Here is a 25704-nt window from a genome sequence, read left to right on the forward strand (position 1 = left end):
TTCATATACACAGCTGCACATGTTTCGATATGCACACACAAGCGATCACAAACATGCACACGCGCACACATACAGACATACACACATACTCACATACATGCAGTGAGAGGGTGATTAACCGGAATGAGAGAATGAGTAACTGAAGAATTGAGAAAAGTTAAGACACATGTGTATACGTATAGTTGTGTGCTCTAAGAATATATAATAATTTACAAATACAAACAAGTGTATATGCGCATGCCATTGTTTTAACAGAAGCGCTCCACACGCTTTGTGCGTGTCTAAGTGTGTTTGAAAATCTCTACATCAGATTCTCGTCAAAAGTAAAAATCTGGGATGGTTAGAAACCGACAAGTGGCACGTAACTACATTAGATAAAGGTGTAACATATAATTAGCTTCATGATAGAATTTGATGGCCCGCGGTTCAATTAACACACCCAACTTCCTGTTATCGTAAACACTTCCTTTAGAGAGTAGTCTTCAAGTATGTCTTAATGCAATTAGCCAGATCCAGCAATTTTACTCTATTCCTACCATATTTCTCAACCACCTGCACTTAACAACTAAATTATGCCAGACTTTCGAGATTCTTCTGATCGATATTTGAACAATTATTTGAATAATGTTTTTAACCATGAATCTCTAACTAGATAAAGACAGTGGATGGATGTTTTCTTCAAGACAGTAAGTTATTGGTAGCAACTGTTAATATGTGTATTACTATGTCATACAATCACCATCTAATTGTCTATCAATAAGAATGAGTAAGTTTGCTGTTGTAGGTAATGCTTTAGAAGTCTCGAGGAATGTAATTTTCTTTCTATTATCTTTATGCTATTTGTATATATATATATATTGATTTATATACGTACATAAATGGATACAGAAGCAGCAAGCTGTTTTCTGATTAAACATTTTATACAGGATGTATATTTTGAGTGTTAAATATATATACGCCATCAATCGGAAATTTATTTCTATTGCTGACTGTTTTAGATTGTCTGAGTGGTTGATTTACCATTGTGCTGTTCTGCAATTCCTTCAATCCCTCACCCTGTATTTTGGTGGGAATTTTGTTGAATAAAATGTATTAGTTAGTAATGCTTATCTATGTAGACTTTTTCGCGTTTCGCTGACCATATACGCGAACTGATCAATATGTATCCAGACTGTTGGCCTCGTAATGAAGCTAAAGCACGCAGAGTGACGCCGCTTGACAACTATGTTTTCCATGCGCACAAACTTTGAACGTTCTAGCTCTCTTCCGCTGTTTACAGCAATGCTTGGAAGGGAGGTGTACAGCGGGTGATCGTCGCATTGACCATGATATGGCAAGTTGTCATCGTGATACCTGCTCAAAGGCCAACGGAAAGTTGCAGAAAGTGTATGGAGAGGATTGTATGAGCCGTACACGAGTGTATGAGTAGTTCAAAGGTTTCCAAGATGGTCGAAATATTGACAAAAACAGAACTGAGGAAAATATCGCTGATGTGAGTGCAGCTGTGAAAGAAAATCGTCGAATCACCATCCATGAGTCATCAGAAGATGTGCAGATTAGTTACGGTTCTGTTCAATCCATTATCACTGAAGAATTGTGTATGAGACACGTGTCTGCTAAGTTTGGGCCCAAATCGCTTTCAGCTGACTAAAATACACTCGGGTTTAAGTTGCAGAATCTCTCCTAGATTGTGTCGAGAACGATGAAAACTTCTTGAAAATATTGCGTAGGCCTCTGAACATGTATCGCCGAGCTTTTGGCAAAATTTGATGCAGACTCTGCTTAACTTTCTCTGTCATGGTCAATTCGACGATCACGTGCTACTTACCTTCCTTCCCAGCACTGCATGCACAGCAAAGTAGAAATTCAGTCTGTAACAAGCCGCTTCACTCTGCGTGCTTTAGTTTCATTACTATTGCAGCAGCCCGGATACTTATTTATTAGACCCCGTCTTACAAATGGAGTTTCGCAGGGCTTCAAGGTTACTGTGGGGCTTCACATAATCTCTTCTTACCAGTTTATTCCAGATGAAGCCAGAACACGGCTGTTTCGTCTATTTGTGTTTATATTTTGTGTGAAATTCTTCTCATCTGTATAAAATATCAATCCAGGTGTGCGTTTCATTTTGTTCCACCTCCTATTCTTTTATCTTAAAGTAACAAGCGTCTTCACAAGTCTTAGAACGATTTTATTTTCAAGTCTTTTGTCACTGTTCTTTCAACCGTCATAACTGAAACTCCTCTTTTACATCCCAACATAGATTGAGTTGGATCTCTTCTGATTGATCTCTTCTACTCCAGATTCAAATGATGACCCCCACCCCACCCTCTTGCGGTTATGATTTCCCGAACCAGTTTACGTTTTCACTATTTCCTGTTTCTCAAATTTATTCACAATCCTCCTGATAGTTCTTGAATAGTCTTTGAAGATGGAAGCCAGAGAATTAATGTTGGTGCCATTACTGAAGCTCTGGATAATCTTAGCACTCTTAAAATTGCTCATTTGGGAAAACATGGCGAGGCAAAATGATTTGAGTTTGTTCACTTTGTAGCTAAATAACTGAATAACTGGATGGGTATTTTATTGATTCTAACAAAATCTGATGTCCGTATGGCCAGGTATCTTATATGGGAAACATGGTAAATTGCAAATCAATTAGTTGACTGGTTTCAAGACCTTTTAAGGAATTCTGAGAGTTACAGTTATGCTGGCACACCCGTTATATATATATAGGCACACACACACACACGCACATATATATTGATGTATGCTTACATGTATGCAAATTTGTATAATTTTGCTACTGTAAAGTCATCGATTTCTTTGTTATATTTTCAAATTGGCTATTAGTCAACGATGTGTTCTGCGATTATTCTAGAAGTTGAAGTGATAGCCATATATTTGACACTAGGTATGTGATGAATAATGCAACGAATAAGTTAGAGTCACGTGCATTCCTGTCTGACTTTGGGTTCGTCCTTTCTATACGTTGCTCATTCGCCATATTTTGCAGAATTTTGTTTTGAACAGTAAATCGACACTGGTAAGTTCTGATCATTTGCCTGCTGGATATTGAAAATTTCCTTTACCTCCTTGGTCGCTGAGTGTGCTATTATTATTTTCTACAATTACAATTTTAGGGAACATTTTTTAAAAGATTACTTCAAGAATTTTATGCATTTTTTCTGAGAGATTATTCTAACCCCTATTGTCATTTAATTGATTTTTGAAACTGAGTGATAGGTTGACTCTTCGCCCTTGCAATAATAGTAAATGAAAGCCATGAAAAGCGATGTGAGTGGGTGTGGTTATTTCATAACTACGAAGGAGCATTTAGTAACCGTTGGCAAAATTGTTATGACTGATTTCCATATTGGTTCCTAGTTCTAATCGAAGCCTCTTTAATCCTGTTTCATAGATTGCAGTCAGTATTCTGAAACAAAAGTCGACTGGTCAAGTTTTAAGAGGCGTAAATATAACTGATATACTGCATTCACAGAGAAAATGTCACGCTAAAAATAATGGGGAGAAGCACAACGAACTTGGCTGTCTATGTCTGCATCGTACTGTGGCATTCACAAACAAAAACAAAATGCCCTGTATCCGATTATAAAAATGATTTGCCCATATTTCCATCTACTGTGAGGAGTTTTATCAATTTTGTAAATATCTTTTCTACTCTAGGCACAAGGCCCGAAATTTTTGGGGAGGAACCCAGTCGATGAGATCGACCCCAGAACACAACTGGTACTTAATTTATCGACCCCCGAAAGAATGAAAGGCAAAGTCAACCTCGGCGTAATTTGAACTCGGAACGTAAAGTCAGACGAAATATCTATTTCTATTTCTTTACTACCCACAATGGGCTAAACACAAAGTGGACAAACAAGGACAGACAATTATTTAAGTCGATTATATCTACCTCAGTGCGTAACTGGCACTTATTTAATCGACCCCGAAAGGATGAAAGGCAAAGTCAACCTCGGCGGAATTTGAGCTCAGAACGTAACGGCAGACGAAATACGGCTACGCATTTTGCCCGGCGTTCTAACGTTTTTGCCAGCTCACCACCTTCAGTATTGTAAGTATCGACACAGCTATGCCCAAATAGAAGTAGTGATTGGTTTCTAACAGATGGAACTGTAGAGTTACAAATGATAATGAAAATAGATTTTGGAGTTTAGTTTCCCAAATCTTGCTATTGCATTTTTAGGTATGCAATGCATTTAATCAAACTCTACAGACTACACCATAGTCATCGTATATACATAGATCATTCAGTTGAAACAATGCGGCGTCAAGTAAAAACATTGAATATTTTAAAAATTCGAAAATATCACTAACAGTGAAGTAATTGAATGTAAATTAAGAGGACTAAATGATGATTTTGTTTGGATTATTTACTTTATATTTAGTTATATATTGAAGCGAACTAAATAATGAAACCGATTAAAAATAAAAACTAAAGTTAGGAGAAACATGACTAAAATAACGTAACGCTGAAACTAATACATTTAATTTCACATTTTTCTTACTTTTTTTTCTTTTTTTTTCCTTTTAAAACTACATTAGTTGCGAATCTAAGAGACAAATTTATTTTTGATTCTAAAGATTTTACTCCAATCAAAATAAGTTTCGTTATAACTTTCAAAAATATACTATTAATAAATTTTTACAGATTATTATCTAATAAATCCTTGTTTATATTTTTAAATCGTACATATACTGAAAGAGAGAGAGAGAGAGAGATAGAGAGACAGACAGACAGACAGAGAGAGGCACGAGCATGGTTCAGAGGCTGAGAAACTCGCTTCGCAACGATAGGGCAAAAAGGTTCAGTTTCCTCCTTAGAATCATAAATAATGCACTCAGGCATTCGTTACTTTGTGATTGGAAAATTCCTTTGGGAACTTGATGTGTGCATGTATGAATGTGTGCGTGTATATTCTTCTTCTTTTTCTTCTTCTTCTTCTTCTTCTTCTTCTTCTTCTTATTATTATTATTATTATTATTATTCAGTAGTTTTATTTTTATTTTTATAGCGTGCTTTCACTTCACTACCGAGCGCAGCTCTGTGTGCCTTGGGTATGTGCTGTGATTTGTTGTGATGCTCTGATGGTTATTGTATGGAAAGTGTTCTGCGTAGGATGTGTGCAGTGCCTAGTAGTGCAATTTTCTGTGTTATATGTGTTTGTTATTATTATTATTATTATTATTATTATTATTATTATTATTATTATTAATAATAATAAAAAAATAATAATAATGATAATAATAATAATAATAATAATAATAATAATAATAATAATAATAATAGAAACAATAAAGAAGAGGGCGCCTGTTATCAAACGAACAATATTTCGACATCTCATGTGTCTTCCACAGGTTCAAAAATAAACTTCAATCCTATGAATATTACCAAAATGAAGTAGATTGACAAGTATATTTTTTGAACCTATGGAAGACACACGTGAGGTCAAAATATGTTCATTTGATAACAGTCGCACTCTTCTTTATTATTTCATAATAAATGCCCTGATGCAATACCAGGCAGTGACACTCATGGCTTTTTATCTTAACTGATTGAAAGTGTTATCGTGTAAATTAATTTGTCTTGGTATAAAAGATGGGCTACTGGAAATATTCAGCTCAATACCACATATTTGCTTGTTTATTGCTTGACCATAACCAGTTGAGCATGCCCCTTAGTGGCTACCGATGTGCTTCTCTGATTACGAGCAAAAGTACTGGGGAGCATCATAGCCATGTGTTGAGAGGAATTCTTTGGGGTTTGGAAAATTCACCTTCGGCAGCAAGTGCGTTTTGTTCAACATCATTTAATAACCCTTATTCAGGGACCTATTGAGCAGGATGGGCTATTGAAGCTGAAGAAAATTCTAACTGGGCCGCACTTGCAAGGTCATGCGCTGTCTATCTTGATATAAAATCACCATGTCGCACATATATGGTTGTGATGCATTTGCCTGGTGTACCATTATCAGACGTATAGTCATGATGGGTATACTGGACTTCGTATATTTTACCAGTTTCACTTTGATGACATTCACTACTCATTCACCCAATGAATAATAATAATGATAATAATAAAATTATAATAATAATAATAATAATAATAATAATAATAATAATAATAATAATAACAATAATAATAATAATAATAATAATAAAAATAATAATAATTATAATAATAATAATGATATAGGTAGCCTGTTAGCAATAAAATCTTAAAGGCAAATTTATTAACAAGAGTACAAAATAGTACCAGCATTGCTACAAACAAGTGTCAAAAGCTACTCAATTATCCACAATGTATATATATATATACATATATATAAATAGAGAGAGAGAGAGAGAAAGATAGATAGATAGATAGATAGATAGATAGATAGATAGATAGATAGATAGATAGATAGATAGATAGATAGATAGATAGATAGATAGATAGATAGATAGATAGATAGATAGATAGATAGATAGATAGAAATGGCACTGCTTAAAAAGTGTCAGCTTTTCCCCTCTTAATCAAAATTCATATCGTTAGATTCATTTTAGTCTTGCCTTAGTAGATACACAAGACAACTTCGCCTTTGTTTCCGTCACAGGAGAATAACTTTTCATTTGCGACTATATTTTCATAATGCACTCAATTTATTAGTGCAAAAGAATCTAGGACACAAATATTTCTATATATTGTAACTCTTCAGATAGTAGTAATCTGAGTAACAAAATGACGAGAACCGAGAGCATTAATTAGAGCTGGAAAAATAAGATCAAATCAACTAAGAGTTTGTTCACTGAAATTATAAACAATGCCATCGATTCTCGTCAGATTATTTTGTTCAAGTACTTCTCCCTTTAGTGACACGTGTCAAAGCGCTGGTGTCCCATACTATATTGCACTATGTAATAGAATGCTATGAATACAGTCGGAAAGGAGAAGTGGTTCTCCTGTGACAGACAAAACGGCGATTAACAAATTGGTCTCGAATCTTGCTGAGAGGTTTTAAAAATAATTATGCAAGTTTTAAGAATAAATACGCAATAGTTTCAGTTGACGCTGTTCACCTCGTAAATAAAGCTTTACATGCACACACACAAACGCACAGATATATTGGGTCATCTCATAAATAATGCGGTTTTTTTCAGTTGCATGTACTAAAAGTCGGAGGAGAACATGATATTCTACCTGCATCAACTTGCTATATAAGCAGGTAGTAATTTTACATTGTCCTTATTCTCAGTGCAACTTTTGAATAGTGCAGTTCGCTTTTAACAGTTAGTTTTTCTCAAACTTAAAATAGAAGTGGCCAAGGTGCATATTGGGCATATTTAGATTTATGAGTTCAATAAAGGCAACAATGGAAGGAGGATCGGACAATAAGCGTCAGCCAGTGTTAACGGTGCTTCCAGAAATTCGGAGCTGGAATCTAAAGCCTAGAAGACGAACCTCATCCTGGAAGTTCTGTAGGAGAGTTCTGCAAACCTTGGTAGAGTAAATTCCGATCGTAACTGTTGAAGAACTAGCAGTCTTCAAAATAATTTCGACGGAAAAATTATGAATTCTGTAGACGAGGTCAGGACAATAATGGTGGAGTATTTTTAGTCACGGACAGGTGAATTTTGGAAGAGGGGTCTTGCAAGTCTATAATATAGACGGTCGAGCATTGTAGAAAATGAATGCGAGTATATTTTAGATTAAAAAAGAACTTTGTTTATCTTAATCTTGAAAATTAAAAGAAGTATAAAAAACCGCATTATTTATGAGATGACCCGAGATGAGTGTATGTATGTCATATATAATATACCATACGCATATAAATATATACGTATGATTTATATATTAGTGTATGCACACTCACACAACACACACATGTATGTACGTATATATGTGTGTGTGTGTGTGTGTGTGTGTGTGTGTGTGTGTGTGTTTATGTATGTTTAAGATTATTCTAATACTGAACAGACGTTTACAATTTTGTAGTCTCCCAACCAAATTGTAATTGAACCGTTCATACTGTTTAATGAGATCTTCTCGACAAAAAAAGAGAAAAATGAATTGAAGTATGAAAGTTTAATTGACCTTTTGCCCAATCATAATGCTAGTAATCATTACCATCTCTGCACTAATGACAGTAACATGCATCACTGAAATCTCAGTTAATATATTCCCTCCATTCGTCTTTTAGCCTAAGTTATATAGTGAGTTTGCTTCCTATAATAACGAGACGTGCATTTAAAGTATATTAATGGCTCTAATTTACATTGGCTTATATAATTATCTTTCTGATTTTAGAGAATCATATGACGCTGTTAGCACGATGTGTAGGAGATAAGTATATGTTAGTGTATTTAATGCATGAGAAAACCACAAAACAAGAAATAATAATAATAATAATAATAATAATAATAATAACAATAATAATAATAATAATGATATAGATGATAACTGATGAAAAATAAAATATTTGTGAGCAAATATATTATTTCCGTTCATGATTGATACTTTTTCTATTTGTATTCTACAAGTGCTGGAGATAACTTTAAACAAGTCTCTTTCTTAATTATCCGTTTTCAATACAGTGCTGTATACTTTCGTTTATAGTGTTAAGTATGCCAAGCAAAGTAAAATCACGAATCGAGTTCTTACATAATTGCTCTTAAACTAAACCAAACACTAATAATTGACAAATATGCTTTTATATCGTATATCTACGCATTCGCACTGAGTTCCACTCATATGTGCACATGCAAACCTACATAAATATATACATATACACACGCACACATACATACAAACATACATGCATGCATGTATGCATACATAAATACATACGTACATACAATCACACATACATAAATACGTATGTACGTACGTACATACATACATATATACATACATGCATACGTACTTACGCACATACATATGAAAGGATCCTTGGCCTGGTTACGGCTTTCCCAAAGCATGTAGAGTTGGAATTTGTTCTGGATAAATGTTTCTACATGGTTGTGAAAAGAGGGATACCTGTACAGCAGATTGCAGCATCATTATCAATGACTTAACTGTTTCTCCTATATTTGTTGAGGAATGTTATAGCTACCTAAGGGTAGATGAAAACCTATCTTACGATGGTACTTGTTAAAAGGCACGTGTCACTAAGGAATATACCAAACGGATAATGAAAATATCCATCTCAGAAGTCTCTGCATTCAATAAAACAGTAACCCGTAATGTATTTGCAGTATCAGTAATCATGCCAACATGCGGGCCACTTTATTGTGCGCCTGATGAAATCTGTGCCATTGAAAGAAAACATGGAAGATACTGACTAGCTTACATAACTTTCACATCGACAGTGACGTAGGCCGCTTCTACCTAAAACCGTCTCTACCTAAATCATGGAGGCAGAGACTTAACATCAAGCCAGACTGTCTTCGAATGTCAACATCGACACACACGAGGCAGATAACACCATGAGACTAGGAAAGCCATTCCTCGAGCAACAATCGTAGTTTGATAACATACCCAAGGACGTCTAGTGCAACGTTCCATCAGATGAAAGGATGAGCGTATATCAGCAGAAGACTATGTATGCAATGTTAGCTGAAAGTTCGGGGACGATAGTAACATTGGTTCTCAAAGCAGTCTGTCATAGACCATGAAACGGATAACCAATACTCACTTTCAGGAGCAGGCGTTTGGAATCCAGGAACAGGTAATATCAACCAAATACTTGACGCACAAAGGTGAGAGAGGGAAAGAGAGATGCAGGAAAATACCAAAATGCGATAACTGATTAAGACTTTGTGGAGTTAACCTCGAAGATATCACACATCATCAAAAGCAGTTGTCGGAAATTGTTATAAATGTATAATGTACCGATGATATATGATAAGGGCTCTGTGGGAAGGATAACCCTGAGGTCAAAGAAATAATAACCCCCAGTATGGTAGAAGCCATAGCCACTCCTATTAAGAAGGAGTACTAGTGGAGTGTTGCAGTGAAAACCTTAATACAATGTAAACATAATAGGTTCTGAGATAGGGATTTGGGTCAAGGATAAGAAACAGCATACAGTAGTGGATATCAGCTGTCTTGCGAGTGTTAGCATCAAACTAAAGATGGACGTTAAAGAAAACAGCTACGCGGAACTATTGAGAAATTCACAGTTACTCTACCTGGATTATAAGTTCAGGCTGATAACTATAATTAATGAGACACCAATCTTGAGAAATTAGGCTTCTCAAACCAGAAAGGAGAAAGCTTATTCGGAAACTATAGATCCATGCCATCACTGTAAAATTGTCCAGAAGTTTACCATTTAAGTATATATGCGTATTTCTAGACATGCAACTATATACATGAGAATACATACATAAAACAAATCATTCAATTCTGCACATTTATACGTACAATCTTTCAAAAATACCCTGCTCATATTCCAGAAATTGCAATGAATGAGCGTTGTATCTGAGATAGAAATTGGCTCTTTATCGATAGGAAATCTTGAAATAAAATCTTGAAATAAAATTGAATAATGACATACATAGTTATACAGTGATTATCTCATCTTCCCAGATGATTGCTGTCCTTTTGCGCTTTCTCGCTGTGAATAACCTTTCTGACCTTTCGTTCACGCTCCCTCCGAAGACTATACAGTTCCTATGCAGATATGCGGAATCTGAGTCATAGATGATAGACGAAAGTTGTAATTTACTGTGCGCTTCTAATTGGATAGTTTTCCACACATCACTAATTCTTCCTTAGCATAGGACTTCCAGTAGTTATAGGACTTTCAGGAACAGGCTTTCAAGAATTCTAAAAGATTCACCATAACAATACAATTGTAAGTAATTGGATAATAGTGATAAAAGTTTCTCCAGCATGAGCACCACTCTCTGAATCTCCATCATTAGTATCTAGTGACAGACCGATGCGAGCTGATAGATAATCACGGGTAACCACAAGTTGTTCATCAGTGTCTTAAACTTAGAACGATAATGTTACAACAGCTAGGATTCGTTCACTTCTTGTAAAAATATAAAGTTAAATTTCTCGAGTCGTGCTGACTCACAAGGGCTGGTTTTCTGGTTTCATTGCGTATATATTCCGTACCTGGATAGAACGCGAGTCTGTCGGAGGAATACTCAGTTTTGCCAGCCAGCTAAGGGGACTAGAGCAACGTGAAATGAAATGTTTTGCTCAAGAAAAAAAACTTTTCGCCCGGAATCGAAACCACAATCTTACAATCATGAGTCTAATATCCTAACCAGTAATCAACGCGTTTCCACTTACTCCAGATAATATTACTACGCTTCCCAACAGTGACCAAGTGTACATAGGCGTACATACATACAATCCATACATGAATATATTTTCCTTGGAATATTGAAATCTGTTAAGTATAAATCAAATGCACAATCAGTTGTATCATTAGTAGCAACCATTTTGTAAATGAAGCTGCTAAGTAAGTTCAATATGGTCGTATATAAAAGCTAGATGAATAAAATTAAGTTACAATATTTTGTCTCGAAATTATTCTCTATAACAGTGACAAGATATATTTATAGGGTCATCCTATAAATAATGGGGTTTCTTCAATTTCATTAACGAAAATGGAGGGGGACATGATAAACTACCTGCATCAACTTGTTATAAAAGCAGGTAGTAATTTTACCTTGTCTTTATTCTCACCACAAGTTTGGTTTGTGAGGATTGTTTTGTGCCGAGGAGTGTCTTGTGCTGCTTTGCAGCAGCTTTTTGGGTGCGGCGCCATCTTTATTTTGTGGTCTGTGACGGATGAGCGAAATGAAGAACTATGCGGCAGCAACGGGAAGTCAGGGTACTGTCGTCCCGGGTGTGCTGAAACAGAATGAACTGCATAGAAATTTAGACCTACTCCGGAAATATCAATATATGGTAAAGATGGAGGGGTCAAACACAAAGTTGACACCACCAGAGGAAGACAAGATGAAGATGGAAAGCAAAGTGATAATTTATAGTACTTTTTCAAAAAATAGTAGAAGCTCGAGAATGCAATGCAGGAGGTGAACGAATGTCTGGAAAAATTAAAGGAAAACATAACGTTTTATACCAGAGGTAAAAAAATGCGCTACAGTGGCGGTTACCTTTGTCGTAGAATTGGAGACAAAAAACACTCGACTAAGTTGCTACATGGGGAAAAATTGACACTCCTGTACACTTACCTGGGTAAACGAGTTACCAGAATTAGGGTGGGCAGGATCCCAACTAGAATCGATCCAGAATGGATAATAGCGGCAATTTTCACCGCAAGAGAGGGAGGAGACAACGAGGAGGTGAAATTAGTAATGCTAAACCGGAACCAACAAGTAAATTGCTGGGGTCCGGTGTAGAGATAATTTTTATGGTGAATCAATAAGAGTACGAATATTTACCAGAAATATTGGAGCTGCCCAATGAAGACAAACTAGATGTAATGTTAGAAGGGAGACCTCCGACGTGTCTGGAGTGTGGATAGAAGGGGCACATTAGCAATAGGTGTCCACAAAAAAGACAAAAAATCAATGGAAACCACAGAAATAGAAACACAAGAAGGCGTAATGGAAGTGGAGAGGAGGACCCAGGAAGTGGAACAGAACACAGAGTTTATGGAGACCAAAACAAAGAAGAGAGAGAGGAGGAGTTCCCCACCTAAAACGAAGCAACAACAGAAGTAGCATAAAGTACAAGAGGAAGTGCACCAACGAACAACGACAAGTGGAAGCAGTACGCCCTTGGGATCACCAAAGAAAAATGCACAAGCAGAACAGCAACACCAAGCAAACATATATACTTACAATCACCCAAACACACAAACTCATTGTAAAGTTTCATTTCATTCATTTTTCATGTGTTAATTGTCCCCGCGTGTATGTTTGTCCCCTCTATGTCGGCCCCTTGTGAGTAATAAAATCCTCTTATTCTTAGTGCAAGTTTTGAAGAATGAAGTTCGATTTTAACAGTATTTTTCAAAGTTATAATGTCGTTACTTAAGGAAACTCGGTAGTATTCGGTATATTTTGCTTTATGAGTTCAATAAAGGCAACAACGCAAAGGAAAGTGCGAGGAATATTAATGCAGTAGATGGGGATCGGACAATAAGCATAAGCCATTGTCAACTGTGGGTCCAGAAATTCAGAACCGGAAACTACATCCTAGAAGATGATCCACGTCCTGGAACATCTGTAGATCTCCACGAGTACGTCCTACAAACCTTGGTAGGACAAAATTTCATCGTAACTGATGAGGAACGAGCAGAGAAGCTTGGATTTGATCATTCAACCATTCATTGACACCAGGCGAATAAAAACGAACATCTTTAATTTCAGGACAAATGGTGTCCTTTCATCAAAATAATGCTTCGCCACATACAACGAGGATAACATTCCAAAGTCTACAAGATACATGAAAGAGCATTGTAGAAAAGGAAGAAGAGTACATTTTGGATTAAAAAAGAACTTTGTTTATCTTAATTTTGAAAAAAGAGAATTATGAAAGAAAAAACGCGTTGTTTAAAGGATGACGCAATATTTCAAAAGACATCCAAAGAATGATCTAAAGTGATTGACTTCACGTTAATCATCATCAGATATAGGCTTATAAGTATAGTTATACATCACAAGGCGTCTTCTCGTGATTCACTCCGAGTATGTTAAGTAAGACATTACATGGATCTCGTCTCAAATCGGCCGGCTATCTGGATTGAGCTCATAATAATGGTATTGTGTTTCCGATGTTGAAATCCACACTGAAAGTTTACCGATGTCAGATGAGAGAGGATGAAATTGCAGAAAAGTCATTAACAGAAGAGTAGAAGAACTCTGAAACCCTTCAAGAACATTTCAAGAATTTCCAAATTATTGGGAGTTATATCTCAACATTGAAATGAAATATTGTATTTGAAAAGGCCGTTTTAGATAGATATAATATTATCCAAGAATTTCATCCAACAATTAATCTTTCTCAAGTTACATATATTCAACATATCTCTCTCAACTACACACAACAGTACACATACAGTTATAATAATGTATAGATGGACACACAAAGTGAAAATGTATTCAATACTGGATGCAGAATGAAAATTAAGTGCATAAACGGTAACAGTTGATATGGTTTTAGGACTTCTCCTTAGACATAGATTCGTTTCCCGAAATCTCAGAAATAATATCAGTTTTCGGAAGATACGAAAACTGAAAGAATTGTTGAATATCATACTTCAAAAATTTTTATTCAGCGTAATGATTTATATTCTGTAACACACACAGACACGCATATAACTGCCTCTCACTGAATGTTTCCTTATATATATATATATATGTGTGTGTGTGTGTGTGTGTGTGTGTGTGTGTGTGTGTGTGTGTGTGTGTGTGTGTGTGTATGTGTGTGCGTGCGTGAGTGTGTGTATAGATATAATATATATATGTGTGTGTGTGTTTTTGTGTTGAAATACGTACATGTACAATCATATATAAATGCACACACTCGCATACACACATATTTTCGCACCGCAAAACACCTACAATGTATTCCCACCTACACATCTCACTACGGACCAGGCTAATTTCTCGAAAGTTCACAGGTTGCAACAACGGTCGAGTACTTTGATTGTTTGATCAGCAATGTATCTCATACTAATTGAACACAAACCCAACGAACACCGGAAAATATAATTCATTTTCTTCATATAGTTTTATTTGTGTAGAGTTCATCTCAATCTTTTTCTTCAAACAGTGATCTTGTATCATGAAAATAAATGGAAAGGTTATAAGATATTCGTAATACGTCTAAAAATGTCTGTGCTTTTATGCGTTTGTGTATGTAGGTATGAGTACACTTCAACGTATTCTTAAACTTATGACCTTTCACACTAGATAGAATTTGGTTCAAAAAGAAGTAAAAGACAAACTCAGACCTGAAACTCTAGTGTCATTAATACCAGGAAACGATGTCATAACATCATTCTAATAACTTTTGTTTATCAGAGATATCAGATTTAACGGAGGCTGACCGGAAATTAAAACTACCGCGATACACTAAAGTACATTCATACACATGTAAATATACCTCGATCAATATTTATATATGTGTGTGGTTAAGGGTGTGAGAAGGGGAAACAAACAATATCTATATGCACACACATATACACTCAAATATATGTATTTGATTAATTTATATCTGTATCTATCACTCTATCACCACACCCACGCACACACACGCACACATGATTATATACATGAATGCATCTATATATGTATGTTTATACTTGTGAGTGTATATGTGTGTGTGTGCTTGCGTGTGAGTGAATTGTCATGCCGTTATATACACATTTTGATATTAAATTGAAGAATTGTACCAAGATGTTATTTGGATTTCATCCCTTCAAGGGTCTATAAGATTCAAAGATGTACCAGTTGACAGCTGCGATTGATGTAATCAACTACTCGGCGTCCCGAAATTACAGGCCTTGGGTAAAATATTTCAAACCAATCTTGATATCAACTTTTGGCACAAGAGCAACAATATCGTGGGTGGAGATACGTCGAAAGCATAAGAAGCAAAGTCAACGTCGGTGGAATTTGAACTTAGAACGTAAAAACAGACGAAATGTCCGGTGTCCTAGCGATTTTGCCCGCTCGCCGTTTTAGTTTGTGATGTATCTCGCATTATGACGACGCATACCTCGCTGACGGTTTTTCATTTTATTGGCCACTGTGGGCCCTACACAGAAGGGACGAAGAAGGACAGACAAAACAGCACAAGTAGGGACACAAAATATTAACGAATGAATGAAATTGATTTATATAATGGATGAAGTTGCAATGGCTACTCGAACCCCACCTACAAGCAGTACCATTTTAACTATATTTATCTCTCTTTTTTTATACCAAAGTTTGTCAAATTAATTTATCTTAATATATAAGATATGGTCTCAATTGTTCAAATTCTATCACAGGTCGCAGATGATCATATCTTACATCCCGCCCTAGTGGGTTCACATCATCGCCAAAGTTTGCTTTTCATTTACTGTAATATTTAAATGTCTATTGTGGAGGCGCAATGGCCCAGTGGTTAAGGCAGCGGACTCGCGGTCGTAGGATCGCGGTTTCGATTCCCAGACCGGGCGCTGTGAGTGTTTATTGAGCGAAAGCACCTAAAGCTCCCCCAGGCTCCGGCAGGGGACGGTGGTGATCCCTGCTTTCACCACAACTTTCTCTCACTCTTACTTCCTGTTTCTGTTGTACCTGTATTTCAAAGGGCCGGCCTTGTCACTCTCTGTGTCACGCTGAATATCCCCGAGAACTACGTTAAGGGTACACGTGTCTGTGGAATGCTCAGCCACTTACACGTTAATTTCACGAGCAGGCTGTTCCGTTGATCGGATCAACTGGAAACCTCGTCGTCGTAACCGACGGAGTGCTTCCATCCATCCAAATGTCTATTAATATACACTCCATACCTGGTACGCATATATTTTCCTCCTCTACAATTCTTAACACCGACTTCATTTTTGCAATTTTTTCGTCAATTGACTGGCTCGGGCAATTGTTCGTTTGATACGCCCTATGTTTATAATTGGTGTGACTGCTTGTGTGTATTCATCTGGAGAATCTGTACTGTCTGTGTTTACTTGTGTATACCTACCTGAAGATTCTAGGCTGTCTGTGCGTGCTAGTGCATATTTAACTGGGGTTTCTTGGCTGTCTGAGATATTCTTGCGTGTTTGCCGTAATGTGATACGCTGTGTTGGCGTTTGTATATTACTTACTTCCTTTTTTTCTTCTTTTTTAAGTTCTTCGGGTGGTGGGGAGTTTTTAATGTCCTCGCACTTCCTATTCTATATTTCTTGGACTCTTTCATCTCTGCTTTCTACATTTGCTTCTGTATTTTGCTTTGATTTCCCGTTTCTGTTATTTTCTTCTTGTATCTCCTCTACTAATATTTGGCTGTTAAGAAGGGAACAATTCGTCTTAATGTGGCCCTTCTTTCTGCAGTAGCACCAGGTAGGATGCCTTCCCTCCACCACCACCTGCAGCTTCACATCTTCTGGTAACTGTATCTCTTCGGAAATTTCCTGTAGGTCCAATCAAGTGGCCTGGATTATTATTTCCAGGCCATATCCAAACAGATCAGTTGTTTGATGCGGCTTACCTGCAGCACTTCTGGGGCTTCCTTTGTTTCTATTAAGATTGCTGCAAGCAGCCACATCCCATTAATCTCAGGGAGCACCCTACCAATCCTCACTCTCACTACTCTTTTCTCGAGATATGTTGGCAGGAGTGCCCATTTTTCTGTTTTCAATGTTACAGTGGAGTACTTTACTGACTCCTCCTCAGTGGGGAACGCACCTCCACAGTATCATACTTTCTTCCTCTGCAGTAATATTCAATTTTACTTATTATATCCTCCAAGCACTCTTCTATCGTTTCCTCGCTAGCCATTTTTATCTTCTTGCTTGTTAGTGATAGGTTTCTATAAACCACCATTTTCTCCATTTTATTTCTTATTATATCTTCGGAAAGGGTTAATTTTAATCTTTACCTCTCTCTTTGGATTAACTTCTGACTGCTTCTTACTATTTCAAAGTCGACATATATTTCCTTGACTTCCAGTTGTCTCACAGAAGCTGTTACACTCTCTGGACCTGCTACTGAAGCGTAGCTCCCGACACGTGTTTCCTTTTCTTCCGTTGCTCACTGAAATTTTCACCCCCACTGGTGGAGAGAACAAACAGCAGCAAACAATATAACAATCAATCAACACAGTTTTAACAATTCCAACAACAGGCAACCCTGCTAGAGTAGACTTTAAACAAAGGACCTTAAACAAAGGACAACTTTCTTTCCGAGATCGCATTGCGCGGCGACTGATTCTGCTTCCTGTGTCCGTTCACGATTTATCAGGTGTCCGCCACAGAAATTTGAAACCAATATTACGTTGAAGAACTACCCAATATATTTTAGTAAGGTACATGTATATAGAACATTTATTTCGATAAGTTTCATTGTGACTTTGACCTTTCGATTAGTTCGTCTTCGTCAGTCTGTCTAACACCCCACACACAGACTCGTGTCCGCGCACATGCGCTCACCCACTCAAATACATAGATGTGTGTGCGCTGCGCGCGTGTGTGTATTTACGTACGCACACGCCATAACAGGAATTGCTTGCGAGAAAAAAGGGAAATCCAATTCAAAATCGACTGAAATATGTAATGTATGTAGTACCAAAGACGGGGGAGACGCAACACGTACGTATATACATATATATTTTTATTTTTCCGGATAGTCACATGACTGGTCTTCGAAATTGTTGTAGGCTCCCCGCTACTTCTGCGTGTGAGTATCAAGGGACAATGTTTGGCGTCGTAAGTTTAGGCTGACACGGTTGATTGAACATGTCTGGTAATAGTACCAGACAATCAATGCTCTGAATGTTTTCTGTGAAGTGTTTGTAGAGAATGAACACGTGATTAAATTTAGAACATTTTGTAAATTTTCTGCCACGTCCGTGTACTGAGAATAGAACATACAAAAGGTTCTAAACATAATTCCGTGTCTGTTCTCTACAAACACTTCAAAGAAAGCATTCAGAGCATTGATTGTCTGGTATTGTCACAGAAAAGTTCAGTCAACAGTGTCAACCTTAAATTACGACGCAAAACATTGATACTGCATACTAACACGCAGACGTTGCGGGAAACCCACAACAATTTAGAAGACCAGTTATATGACTATGTTCTACCAATGAAATTCAAAACATATACACTAATTTGAGACATGAACTCCCTATAAAAATAGAGTAAGCTTTTAACACTAGCCAGAAGCAAGACAACTGCATCCTAAGCCCCGTTTTTCTATTTCAAATTTTAAAAAATTAGTGTAAAGTGTAAAAGCGGTTAAATCTTTAAATATAATAATAATGTTTTAACTATTCTCACTACATTTTCAAGTTCTATCTTTCCTGTACATACAAACACACACACACACAAACACACATATATATATATACACACATACATACATAAACTGACACACGCACACACGCAAGCACACACGCACACACGCAAGCACACACGCACACACACGCACACACACACATGCACACACATACACACACATATATATATGTATATAGTCTGGCTGTCTGTGGATTACGACAACTAATGTTCCAGCTGATACGATGAATGGAACCTGGAAGTCTCTGACCACTCCACAGACACGCGCAACCGTACCATAGTTTTCAGGGATTGAGCATAACACACCATGTGATAAGGCTGGCCCTTTCAATTAAAGGTATGCCTCACTGTTGCCAGCTGAGTGGACTGGAGTAAGGTGAAATAATGTGTCCTGCTCAAGGATGCCACACGCCGCTAGGAATCGAACTAATGGCCTTAAGCTTGTGAACCGACTACCCTAACCACTATATGTATGTTTTTATGTGTACGATTGTGTGTGTGTGTTGCTACATTGACTTTCTCAACACAAATGTTATCGAATACAGTATTACGTGTAATACGTCTATGTGCATATAGGCTTCCTTTCTCTATATATTTTGAATGACTTTCCTCTTCTCCATTTTGTCATTTACATTGTCAATGAGACAGCAGTAACTTCTTGAATGACTCTTACATTATTTAGCTTACTTGAGTTTCCTCAAGTGAAGATATCGTTTATTATATTCATTATACTTACTTGAAATCGTCTGAACCTGATTGACAAGAAGTACATTAGTTTCGCTCATTCTTTATATCTCTTTCCAAGTATATATATATATATATCGTTACTGCTACAGCGAATAATTTCATGAGAAAATATTGTATTCATGAGAAAGTATTCAGTCAGCTTTCAGATGAAACCACATCGAGCTCCTTGCACTTAATAGCTTCATATTCGAAGCGATCGCTAATAATGATAAAATTGCGTAGAATTTTGATATTCTACTTAGCGTTACTCAAATTTGTGGTAGTACTATTGTCAGACTTAGAACAAGTGTGATATCAAAATGGAAAATTCGGTTTAATTTTTAGTATTTACATATAGCATCACATTTTTTTTTTGGCAATAGAAATTAGGTGTGAAAATACAAAACATATTTTAAATAACGATATGAAATTTTTTGTAGTATGTAAGTTTTATACGTGGCTAACTTTTGCTTTACAAAAATATAGTTAAGTGCCGGATAACGGACCTAATGCTCCAAATACGTGTTGCAAAAAGAAAGAACATTTGCATTAATGATTATGATAAAGATCCTTAATAATATAAGAGTGATAAATCAGGAAGATAAAGATTTTAACCGCGAAATTGAGATATGCAGTGGAGATGGTGTCATATTTTCAGTAACTGCAGCGACAGCTCTGGACGTCTATATATTTCACAGGACTGCTTCGATACATTACCGTTTTCTTAGTACTTTACGGATCTGAGAATGACATTTAATTATTAGATATTTATTGAATATACTTTCCCTGGTTAAATCATTTTAACTCATTCCAATAAATTTCTAATGTACATCAAACTAGAAATGCATAGCTTCAGATCTCTGATGTTATACAGAAACACATACACGCACTTATGCACACACACACACACACACACACACACACACACACACACACACATACACAGACACAGACACATACAGACGCATCTGTATATATGTGTATGCATATATATATCTAGCTACAAATATTTCCCATAAAATTTAACCAACTTATTCATCCTTAATCAGATGCAAACTTACAACCATTCTCAAGTTGAAATAATCTTGACTGACTTTCAGCTTTCCGAAGTTCTTAAAGCGACGGATTGAATGAGTATCCGAATTTGTCTGATGTTCTGTTCTCCGAGTGCATGTTGCATGTAGCATTTTTCCCTTCTATCTTGAGTTCAAACTTCACGTCTTGCCACCAGAAGATCAGAAGACTGTGTCTGTTTGTGTGTGTGCGTGTGTGTGTGTGTTTAAAAACGCGTACGTGTGTGTTTGTGTTCGGAGGAGGATCGTTCGAAATCATGTGATGGAGGAATGTTCGAACATGCAGAATGATACAACTATGTCAACTGCTCACATTAAGCAAACTCTGCCGACCTTAGTATAGAGAGCCCTCTTTCTTCATCGTGTCATGTATATCGCTAAGACAACTGCATGCAATCTTTTGGCATTCTCTCAACTAATAAACAGTATATTTTGTCAACCCAACTGATATTACTTGTGCGTATACTCACTGTTTTATACTCTGGACACCCTACAGAAGGAATCGCACAATCTTTCCCGATCTAAGCTACACTTCTATGGCATTCTTACTTATCTTGGAAATTGCGACCTACTTATGCTCAAACTAAACAAATCACGTTAAAAAAAATTCTAAAAATTCTAAATCTGTCCACATTTTCTTCTATGCGCGCTTAAAATAAATACATAGAATATAAAACTCACCATTCAGAATAAGCTGGCAAAATATATAACTACATACTCGCCTCCGACTCACTTATGTAACTAAAAGAAAAAATATATTTGTGACATACAAAACTTGTACTCAACGTATTGTGACAGCAGGAGAAGTTGTATAGCAATCATCATATCTCAGTGTATATTCAGACAGAAAGAAAGGTTAAAGGCCTATCAGTAGTGGAAACATGGCGAACAGTTGATACAGAAACGTAGTAATTTTGAAATTTGATGTGACCTTATGAGAAATATTTGGAACATGTCAAGTCGTACACTTAACTGCAAGTGTCAAATCATTTCTTACTACATTACATATATATATATATATATATATATATATATACATACAATGAAAAATAACTATGCTAAACGCATATTCACGCAATCACAAATATACATGTGCACACTGATACATATATATGTATATATATATATATATATATATATATATATATATATATATACATGTGTGTGTGCGTGTGTGTGTATGCAAGTATATATAAATATATATATGTCTATATTTGTATATATATATATATGTATATATACATATTTTCCTATTTATATATATATATATATATATATATATATATATATATATATATGTGTGTGTGTGTTTGTATATGTGTGTTGTGCGTGTGGAAATACATATGTATATATGTGAGGGTGTATGCAATATATACATACACACATGTATATATATATATATATATATATATTACAACTTCATATATAACTACATTTACCACACCAACTTACATATATACAAAGTTGTAATTTGAGAACCATTCTATCTCTTTCTATAATATTCACAGAAGAGCTACACAAACATGAGTCAGAGTGTCATATTTCATATTTACCACATAAAATGCGTGTTTCTGTGGGCGTAGTGAGTTTCAGCTATTGCCTAAGTATTAGTATCAGTTACTCCTGTGATTCGAAGGACATTGGCCAGAATGGTAACGCCACTGTATTCTGTTGACTACGATTTTTCTCTAAATATGGACGTGTGATATTAGCCTTTCTGATGACTGTTACGATCGTTCTGCTTCAAGCACATTTAATCATCCTCTATTTCATATTTTTCCTTTTCGTGGTATCCATTTCGAAGGTCTTTTTATAATATCGTTGTTCTGTTTTTACGTTCTGAGTTCAAATTCCGCCAAGGTCAACTATACCTTTCATCCGTTCGTGGTCGATAAATTAAGTACCAGTTGCGTACTGGGATCGATCTACGCGATTGCTCACCCCCTCCCCCAATGTCGGGCCTTGTACCTAGAGTAGAAAAGAATATTGTTGCTCTGGTAATCAGAATAAGTCATCTGCTAAATTTAATCTTCATTTGGTAATGAACTTTCTACGTATCGGTTCTCTTTAAAGTGTCTTCATTGATTACGTGGTCTTGGCACTACGTTCTCAGAATCCTTTTCAAGAGTAGTTGGCGGAACACACTTAAATTTTTTCCGATTTTTCGCGTTCTTCAGTGAGACAAAACTCTGCTACTATAGAACCCGACCTTTATATTGTTAACCAATGTGATTAAATAATTATTGGAGCTGAACAAAATTTTCACTACATACATTCATAAACGTCCATTATATAACTACAAGCTTGACATTTACCACACCAATTTATAATATTTTCCTTTTAGAGAATTCTCAAGGTATTTTAAGTTTTTTTTTAAAGGCATTTTTGACTTGTCAAAGGAAATTTTCGCTCCTTTCTTATTTTCTGAACGATTTATACATCAAGCATTTATGGAGTCAGCCGATTCTCTAAACAGTGTGGCTAAATGAGTAACTATTCAACATAGGCTGATGATGTGATATTGCTTTAGGTAACTTGTAAACTTTGTTTACTTTCTTTGTGCCCTATATCCAAATTACTAGCTGACTTTGATCACAAAGTTTTACAGTATTAATAGTAGAGAAAAGATCACCGTTTGGGAACTGAAAGCTATCTGTACTGTCTGTGGCAATGAGCGTCAGCATTCTGCTTGTATGGTTTTATTTTGAGTTTTATTCAAGTTCTTCATGAGAGAGTTCCAGCCGGTCACTGACAAGGATTAAAGACCTTCGAGTTAAGAGTATTCTCGGTGTTTACAAATATGTGTTTGAGTTGGTGTATTGGTTGAACTGTTGATGCATACACCCAAGTGGAGAATATCAGGAATGTCTTACAAAACTTCATGTGTCACTAATAAGTTGGATTTGGAGAAACCCCATCAGTTTCTTTTGTTCTTTCTCTGTGAATCCGGGTATTTCTAGGTTTATGTGCAAATTTCTTGGTCCATAACCTAAAGTAATAGCATCCATATTCATGGTACAGGAGTTGTATAGTTCCGCATTCATTCTCCAAAAGTTTTCTCTTTTTCCTCGACATTTGATTGTATATTCACTTCAGCTGGACGGCTGACATCGACAAAAATGCATAAATTTTGTTCCCTCTCCCACAGAACGATATCAGGTCTCTTATGCTTGCACTGAATAGATGTTTTTTTCCTTGGGGTTTTCCACCAGTATTCTTTTTTTTTAATGCGGAAATACATTTTGGTTCTGACATGCCTTTAGAGTATTTGTCAGAACAGTCCTTGCAGATAACATTGCAAATTGTCTTTGCGACTATAATATGCCTCAACAGCAGGTAGAATCTCATAGACATTTAGGGGAAACTGCTGAAGATGAGAGTGATATATTTCACACTGGTATGTTTCTCTGCCTTATCAGCTGCATAATGGTTATCATCTGTGATTGCATATATATATATATATATATATATATATATATATATACATGCATAAACACACACACACACACACACACATATATATATATATATATATATATATATATATATATATATATATATACATATACATACATATATATATATATATATATATATATATATATATATATATATATATATATATATATATATATATATATAAAGGAAATGAAGAAAATGCTGACAAAATAATTTGAGTAAGGGAGAGTGTATTTAATTAGGTGAAAGTTCTTTTTACCGGTTGCGCATTTGTTATGCTTATCAAAAGATATTTTTTAAAGAGAGATAGAGTTCTTTCTGATAGATTTTTTTTCTCTTATCTGACTTTATGTTGGGTTTGCTGTCTCTTATATGTGAAAAAAGAAGCTCCAGAGTTGTTTAAGATTTGCTTGGTTTCGCGCCTAAAATTTCTTGTTGACACTGGTCAATACAATTTTGATTAGTCATTATAAAGGGGTCACGTGAATGTTCGAATGGAAGTTGGTGTTGGGGTAAGAAAATAGGCTCCAGAGATGTTAAAATGTGGCTAGTGTCGCGCTTAAAATTTTTTATTGGTCATAATAAAGAGATCACGTGGATGTGGTCATAATAGAGAGGTCACGTGAATGTTTAGAATGAATGTTGGTGTGGGTGGTGTATGGAGTTTTCGAAAATAGCGTCGTTGAAAATTCTTATTGTTCAGGCTGGTCAGTAGACGTCATGTGGATATTTTAAATAGCTTTTTAGCGCGTAGTTAAGGAGTGTATTTTCCGCTTGACTGAATTTGAGCTGGATAAGTAAGTTCGTTACCCCACGTCACTAATTAACAACGGGATCCAACGCGCCCTAAAACTCAGCACACAGGAACTTAGACGCCCTAAACCTGTTACATCGAAACCCCATACTCTACCATACATCTCTACACACAACCCCCTCAACAATGAAGCTTTTGACACCATCCTCCAGAACATTCCTGTATTAAAAAAGGACCATAGAATGAACAAAATCCTCCTAACACACGAAATTATAAAGAGCAAAAGGCAACCCAAATCATTGAAAAGCATCCTAATAAATGCCAAAGTACTACCAACCACAACAACTAAACCCACAATAAACAAATGCATTAGACCCAACTGTGGTATATGCATCAACCTAATAGATGGTCCGGAATTCCTTTTTAAACAAGGACAACGTTTCACAGTATAACACAACTTCACATGCGCATCAGAAAATCTAGTATATGTCTAACTTGCTCGGGCTGTAATGAACACTACATAGGCCAAACTAAGAATAGCCTCCGCCAACGCATGACTGTCCACAGATCCCAAATAAAAATACAGGAATACAGAAAAATAGCACTTAGTGCACATATTGATACCTGTGCCGCACAACTTCATCCCAATTTTAGAATCTTTCCCCTTTACAAATTTAAAGACAAAGTCACTCAT

Source organism: Octopus sinensis, linkage group LG1 (assembly GCF_006345805.1).
Source record: "Octopus sinensis linkage group LG1, ASM634580v1, whole genome shotgun sequence".
Classification (NCBI taxonomy): domain Eukaryota; kingdom Metazoa; phylum Mollusca; class Cephalopoda; order Octopoda; family Octopodidae; genus Octopus; species Octopus sinensis.